Source organism: Salminus brasiliensis, chromosome 22 (assembly GCF_030463535.1).
Source record: "Salminus brasiliensis chromosome 22, fSalBra1.hap2, whole genome shotgun sequence".
NCBI classification, from domain to species: Eukaryota; Metazoa; Chordata; class Actinopteri; order Characiformes; family Bryconidae; genus Salminus; species Salminus brasiliensis.
Window position 1 is genome coordinate 20,160,990 of NC_132899.1, and position 5,000 is coordinate 20,165,989.

At 42.3% G+C, this 5,000-nt stretch overlaps 8 non-coding genes across 8 annotated transcripts; all 8 read right to left on the reverse strand.

Moving 5' to 3' along the window:
- Window positions 1-41: 41 nt before the first annotated feature.
- On the reverse strand, window positions 42-123 carry trnal-aag (transfer RNA leucine (anticodon AAG)). The gene has a single exon. It is a non-coding gene; the product is annotated as a tRNA-Leu (tRNA).
- A 639-nt stretch (window positions 124-762) lies between these two features.
- Window positions 763-844, reverse strand: trnal-aag (transfer RNA leucine (anticodon AAG)). The gene has a single exon. It is a non-coding gene; the product is annotated as a tRNA-Leu (tRNA).
- Window positions 845-1,097: 253 nt separating this feature from the next.
- trnal-uag (transfer RNA leucine (anticodon UAG)) lies at window positions 1,098-1,179 on the reverse strand. Its single transcript has one exon. It is a non-coding gene; the product is annotated as a tRNA-Leu (tRNA).
- A 1,024-nt stretch (window positions 1,180-2,203) lies between these two features.
- On the reverse strand, window positions 2,204-2,285 carry trnal-aag (transfer RNA leucine (anticodon AAG)). The gene has a single exon. It is a non-coding gene; the product is annotated as a tRNA-Leu (tRNA).
- Window positions 2,286-2,924: 639 nt separating this feature from the next.
- trnal-aag (transfer RNA leucine (anticodon AAG)) lies at window positions 2,925-3,006 on the reverse strand. The gene has a single exon. It is a non-coding gene; the product is annotated as a tRNA-Leu (tRNA).
- A 253-nt stretch (window positions 3,007-3,259) lies between these two features.
- On the reverse strand, window positions 3,260-3,341 carry trnal-uag (transfer RNA leucine (anticodon UAG)). The gene has a single exon. It is a non-coding gene; the product is annotated as a tRNA-Leu (tRNA).
- A 627-nt stretch (window positions 3,342-3,968) lies between these two features.
- Window positions 3,969-4,050, reverse strand: trnal-uag (transfer RNA leucine (anticodon UAG)). Its single transcript has one exon. It is a non-coding gene; the product is annotated as a tRNA-Leu (tRNA).
- A 304-nt stretch (window positions 4,051-4,354) lies between these two features.
- Window positions 4,355-4,436, reverse strand: trnal-aag (transfer RNA leucine (anticodon AAG)). Its single transcript has one exon. It is a non-coding gene; the product is annotated as a tRNA-Leu (tRNA).
- Window positions 4,437-5,000: the final 564 nt, after the last annotated feature.

Genomic DNA, 5,000 nt, shown 5'->3' on the forward strand with positions numbered 1-5,000 from the left:
TTTTTGCAGTTTTGTGTCTCTGAGCTAAGAAAAACTGCTTTTGGCGGCAGTGGGATTCGAACCCACGCCCCCGAAAAGACTGGAGCCTTAATCCAGCGCCTTAGACCGCTCGGCCACACTACCTTCTGCAGTTGCAGTTGCTGCTTCCTTTGTTTTGCAAGGTTTTATCATCTTAAAAACAATCAGAATATGCAGAAACAAAAGCATGCACTCTCTCCCATGAAAAAGATCCCTTTCATGCTAGCTATGAAACTCTGAAACAGACAATGACCATTCGGTAACACAGGAAAGCGCAAAGCAATGGCAGCTGAAAGACAGCATTAAGCATATTCCAGCATGTGACCAATCTGAGATGGGGTTGTTGCAAAAGCTTGATTGACAGTGGTGGGATTTCAACCCACGCCTCAACAGAGACTGGAGCCTAAATCTAGCGCCTTAGACCACTTGGCCACACTACGTCTCACAAAAACCTCCCTTGTCTGCTTTGGAAAAATGAAGGCTACAGTGTTTTGACAAACAAACAGAAAATTGTGTGCAATTGCAGTGTTCCCAGATTGGTTGTCTGGTTGTAACATAAGCTTCCTTGTAAATGTTGTCATGAAAAAACTTTGAGTGAAGTATTCGATGCGAAAATCCACAAACATGCTGAAATATAGTAAACTATGGAGACATTCCTTAAAAAGAATGTCTCAGATAATAAAATTTTCTGTTGAAAACATTGTTTTTGCATTTTTGTGTCTCTGAGCTAAAAAAAACTGCTTTAGGCAGCGGTGGGATTCGAACCCACGCCCCCGAAGAGACTGGAGCCTTAATCCAGCGCCTTAGACCGCTCGGCCACGCTACCTTCTGCAGTTGCAGTTGCTGCTTCCTTTGTTTTGCAAGGTTTTATCATCTTAAAAACAATCAGAATATGCAGAAACAAAAGCATGCACTCTCTCCCATGAAAAAGATCCCTTTCATGCTAGCTATGAAACTCTGAAACAGACAATGACCATTCGGTAACACAGGAAAGCGCAAAGCAATGGCAGCTGAAAGACAGCATTAAGCATATTCCAGCATGGGACCAATCTGAGATGGGGTTGTTGCAAAAGCTTGACTGGCAGCGGTGGGATTTGAACCCACACCTCAACAGAGACTGGAGCCTAAATCCAGCGCCTTAGACCACTAGGCCACACTACCTCTCACAGTAACCTCCTTTGTCTGCTTTGGAAAAATGAAGGCTACAGTGTTTTGACAAACAAACAGAAAATTGTGTGCAATTGCAGTGTTCCCAGATTGGTTGTCTGGTTGTAACATAAGCTTCCTTGTAAATGTTGTCATGAAAAAACTTTGAGTGAAGTATTTGATGCGAAAATCCACAAACATGCTGAAATATAGTAAACTATGGAGGCATTCCTTAAAAAGAATGTCTCAGACAATAAAATTTTCTGTTGAAAACATTGTTTTTGCAGTTTTGTGTCTCTGAGCTAAAAAAAACTGCTTTTGGCGGCAGTGGGATTCGAACCCACGCCCCCGAAAAGACTGGAGCCTTAATCCAGCACCTTAGACCGCTGGCCACGCTACCTTCTGCAGTTGCAGTTGCTGCTTCCTTTGTTTTGCAAGGTTTTATCATCTTAAAAACAATCAGAATATGCAGAAACAAAAGCATGCACTCTCTCCCATGAAAAAGATCCCTTTCATGCTAGCTATGAAACTCTGAAACAGACAATGACCATTCGGTAACACAGGAAAGCGCAAAGCAATGGCAGCTGAAAGACAGCATTAAGCATATTCCAGCATGGGACCAATCTGAGATGGGGTTGTTGCAAAAGCTTGACTGGCAGTGGTGGGATTTGAACCCACGCCTCAACAGAGACTGGAGCCTAAATACAGCGCCTTTGACCACTTAGCCACAATACCTCTCGCAACAACCTCCTTTGTCTGCTTTGGAAAAATGAAGGCTGCAGTGTTTTGACAAACAAACAGAAAATTGTGTGCAATTGCAGTGTTCCCAGATTGGTTGTCTGGTTGTAACATAAGCTTCCTTGTAAATGTTGTCATGAAAAAACTTTGAGTGAAGTATTTGATGCGAAAATCCACAAACATGCTGAAATATAGTAAACTATGGAGGCATTCCTTAAAAAGAATGTCTCAGACAATAAAATTTTCTGTTGAAAACATTGTTTTTGCAGTTTTGTGTCTCTGAGCTAAAAAAAAATGCTTTTGGCAGCAGTGGGATTCGAACCCACGCCCCCGAAAAGACTGGAGCCTTAATCCAGCGCCTTAGACCGCTCGGCCACGCTACCTTCTGCAGTTGCAGTTGCTGCTTCCTTTGTTTTGCAAGGTTTTATCATCTTAAAAACAATCAGAATATGCAGAAACAAAAGCATGCACTCTCTCCCATGAAAAAGATCCCTTTCATGCTAGCTATGAAACTCTGAAACAGACAATGACCATTCGGTAACACAGGAAAGCGCAAAGCAATGGCAGCTGAAAGACAGCATTAAGCATATTCCAGCATGGGACCAATCTGAGATGGGGTTGTTGCAAAAGCTTGACTGGCAGTGGTGGGATTTGAACCCACGCCTCAACAGAGACTGGAGCCTAAATCCAGCGCCTTAGACCACTTAGCCACAATACCTCTCACAACAACCTCCTTTGTCTGCTTTGGAAAAATGAAGGCTACAGTGTTTTGACAAACAAACAGAAAATTGTGTGCAATTGCAGTGTTCCCAGATTGGTTGTCTGGTTGTAACATAAGCTTCCTTGTAAATGTTGTCATGAAAAAACTTTGAGTGAAGTATTTGATGCGAAAATCCACAAACATGCTGAAATATAGTAAACTATGGAGGCATTCCTTAAAAAGAATGTCTCAGACAATAAAATTTTCTGTTGAAAACATTGTTTTTGCAGTTTTGTGTCTCTGAGCTAAAAAAAACTGCTTTTGGCAGCGGTGGGATTCGAACCCACGCCCCCGAAAAGACTGGAGCCTTAATCCAGCGCCTTAGACCGCTCGGCCACGCTACCTTCTGCAGTTGCAGTTGCTGCTTCCTTTGTTTTGCAAGGTTTTATCATCTTAAAAACAATCAGAATATGCAGAAACAAAAGCATGCACTCTCTCCCATGAAAAAGATCCCTTTCATGCTAGCTATGAAACTCTGAAACAGACAATGACCATTCGGTAACACAGGAAAGCGCAAAGCAATGGCAGCTGAAAGACAGCATTAAGCATATTCCAGCATGTGACCAATCTGAGATGGGGTTGTTGCAAAAGCTTGACTGGCAGCGGTGGGATTTGAACCCACACCTCAACAGAGACTGGAGCCTAAATCCAGCGCCTTAGACCACTCGGCCACACTACCTCTCACAGTAACAGCCTTTGTCTGCTTTGGAAAAATGAAGGCTACAGTGTTTTGACAAACAAACAGAAAATTGTGTGCAATTGCAGTGTTTCCAGATTGGTTGTCTGGTTGTAACATAAGCTTCCTTGTAAATGTTGTTTGAGTGAAGTATTTGATGCGAAAATCCACAAACATGCTGAAATATAGTAAACTATGGAGGCATTCCTTAAAAAGAATGTCTCAGACAATACAATTTTCTGTTGAAAACATTGTTTTTGCAGTTTTGTGTCTCTGAGCTAAAAAAAACTGCTTTTGGCAGCAGTGGGATTCGAACCCACGCCCCCGAAGAGACTGGAGCCTTAATCCAGCGCCTTACACCGCTCGGCCGCGCTACTTTCTGCAGTTGCAGTTTCTGCTTCCTTTGTTTTGCAAGGTTTTATCATCTTAAAAACAATCAGAATATGCAGAAACAAAAGCATGCACTCTCTCCCATGAAAAAGATCCCTTTCATGCTAGCTATGAAACTCTGAAACAGACAATGACCATTCGGTAACACAGGAAAGCGCAAAGCAATGGCAGCTGAAAGACAGCATTAAGCATATTCCAGCATGGGACCAATCTGAGATGGGGTTGTTGCAAAAGCTTGACTGGCAGCGGTGGGATTTGAACCCACACTTCAACAGACACTGGAGCCTAAATCCAGCGCCTTAGACCACTCGGCCACACTACCTGTCAAAATAACCTCCTTTGTCTGCTTTGGAAAAATGAAGGCTACAGTGTTTTGACAAACAAACAGAAAATTGTGTGCAATTGCAGTGTTTCCAGATTGGTTGTCTGGTTGTAACATAAGCTTCCTTGTAAATGTTGTCATGAAAAAACTTTGAGTGAAGTATTTGATGTGAAAATCCACAAACATGCTGAAATATAGTAAACTATGGAGACATTCCTTAAAAAGAATGTCTCAGACAATAAAATTTTCTGTTGAAAACATTGTTTTTGCAGTTTTGTGTCTCTGAGCTAAAAAAAACTGCTTTTGGCAGCGGTGGGATTCGAACCCACGCCCCCAAAGAGACTGGAGCCTTAATCCAGCGCCTTAGACCGCTCGGCCACGCTACCTTCTGCAGTTGCAAGTGCTGCTTCCTTTGTTTTGCAAGGTTTTATCATCTTAAAAACAATCAGAATATGCAGAAACAAAAGCATGCACTCTCTCCCATGAAAAAGATCCCTTTCATGCTAGCTATGAAACTCTGAAACAGACAATGACCATTCGGTAACACAGGAAAGCGCAAAGCAATGGCAGCTGAAAGACAGCATTAAGCATATTCCAGCATGGGACCAATCTGAGATGGGGTTGTTGCAAAAGCTTGACTGGCAGTGGTGGAAATTGAACCCACGCCTCAACAGAGACTGGAGCCTAAATCCAGCACCTTAGACCACTTAGCCACACTACCTCTCACAACAACCTCCTTTGTCTGCTTTGGAAAAATGAAGGCTACAGTGTTTTGACAAACAAACAGAAAATTGTGTGCAATTGCAGTGTTCCCAGATTGGTTGTCTGGTTGTAACATAAGCTTCCTTGTAAATGTTGTCATGAAAAAACTTTGAGTGAAGTATTTGATGCGAAAATCCACAAACATGCTGAAATATAGTAATCTATGGAGGCATTCCTTAAAAAGAATG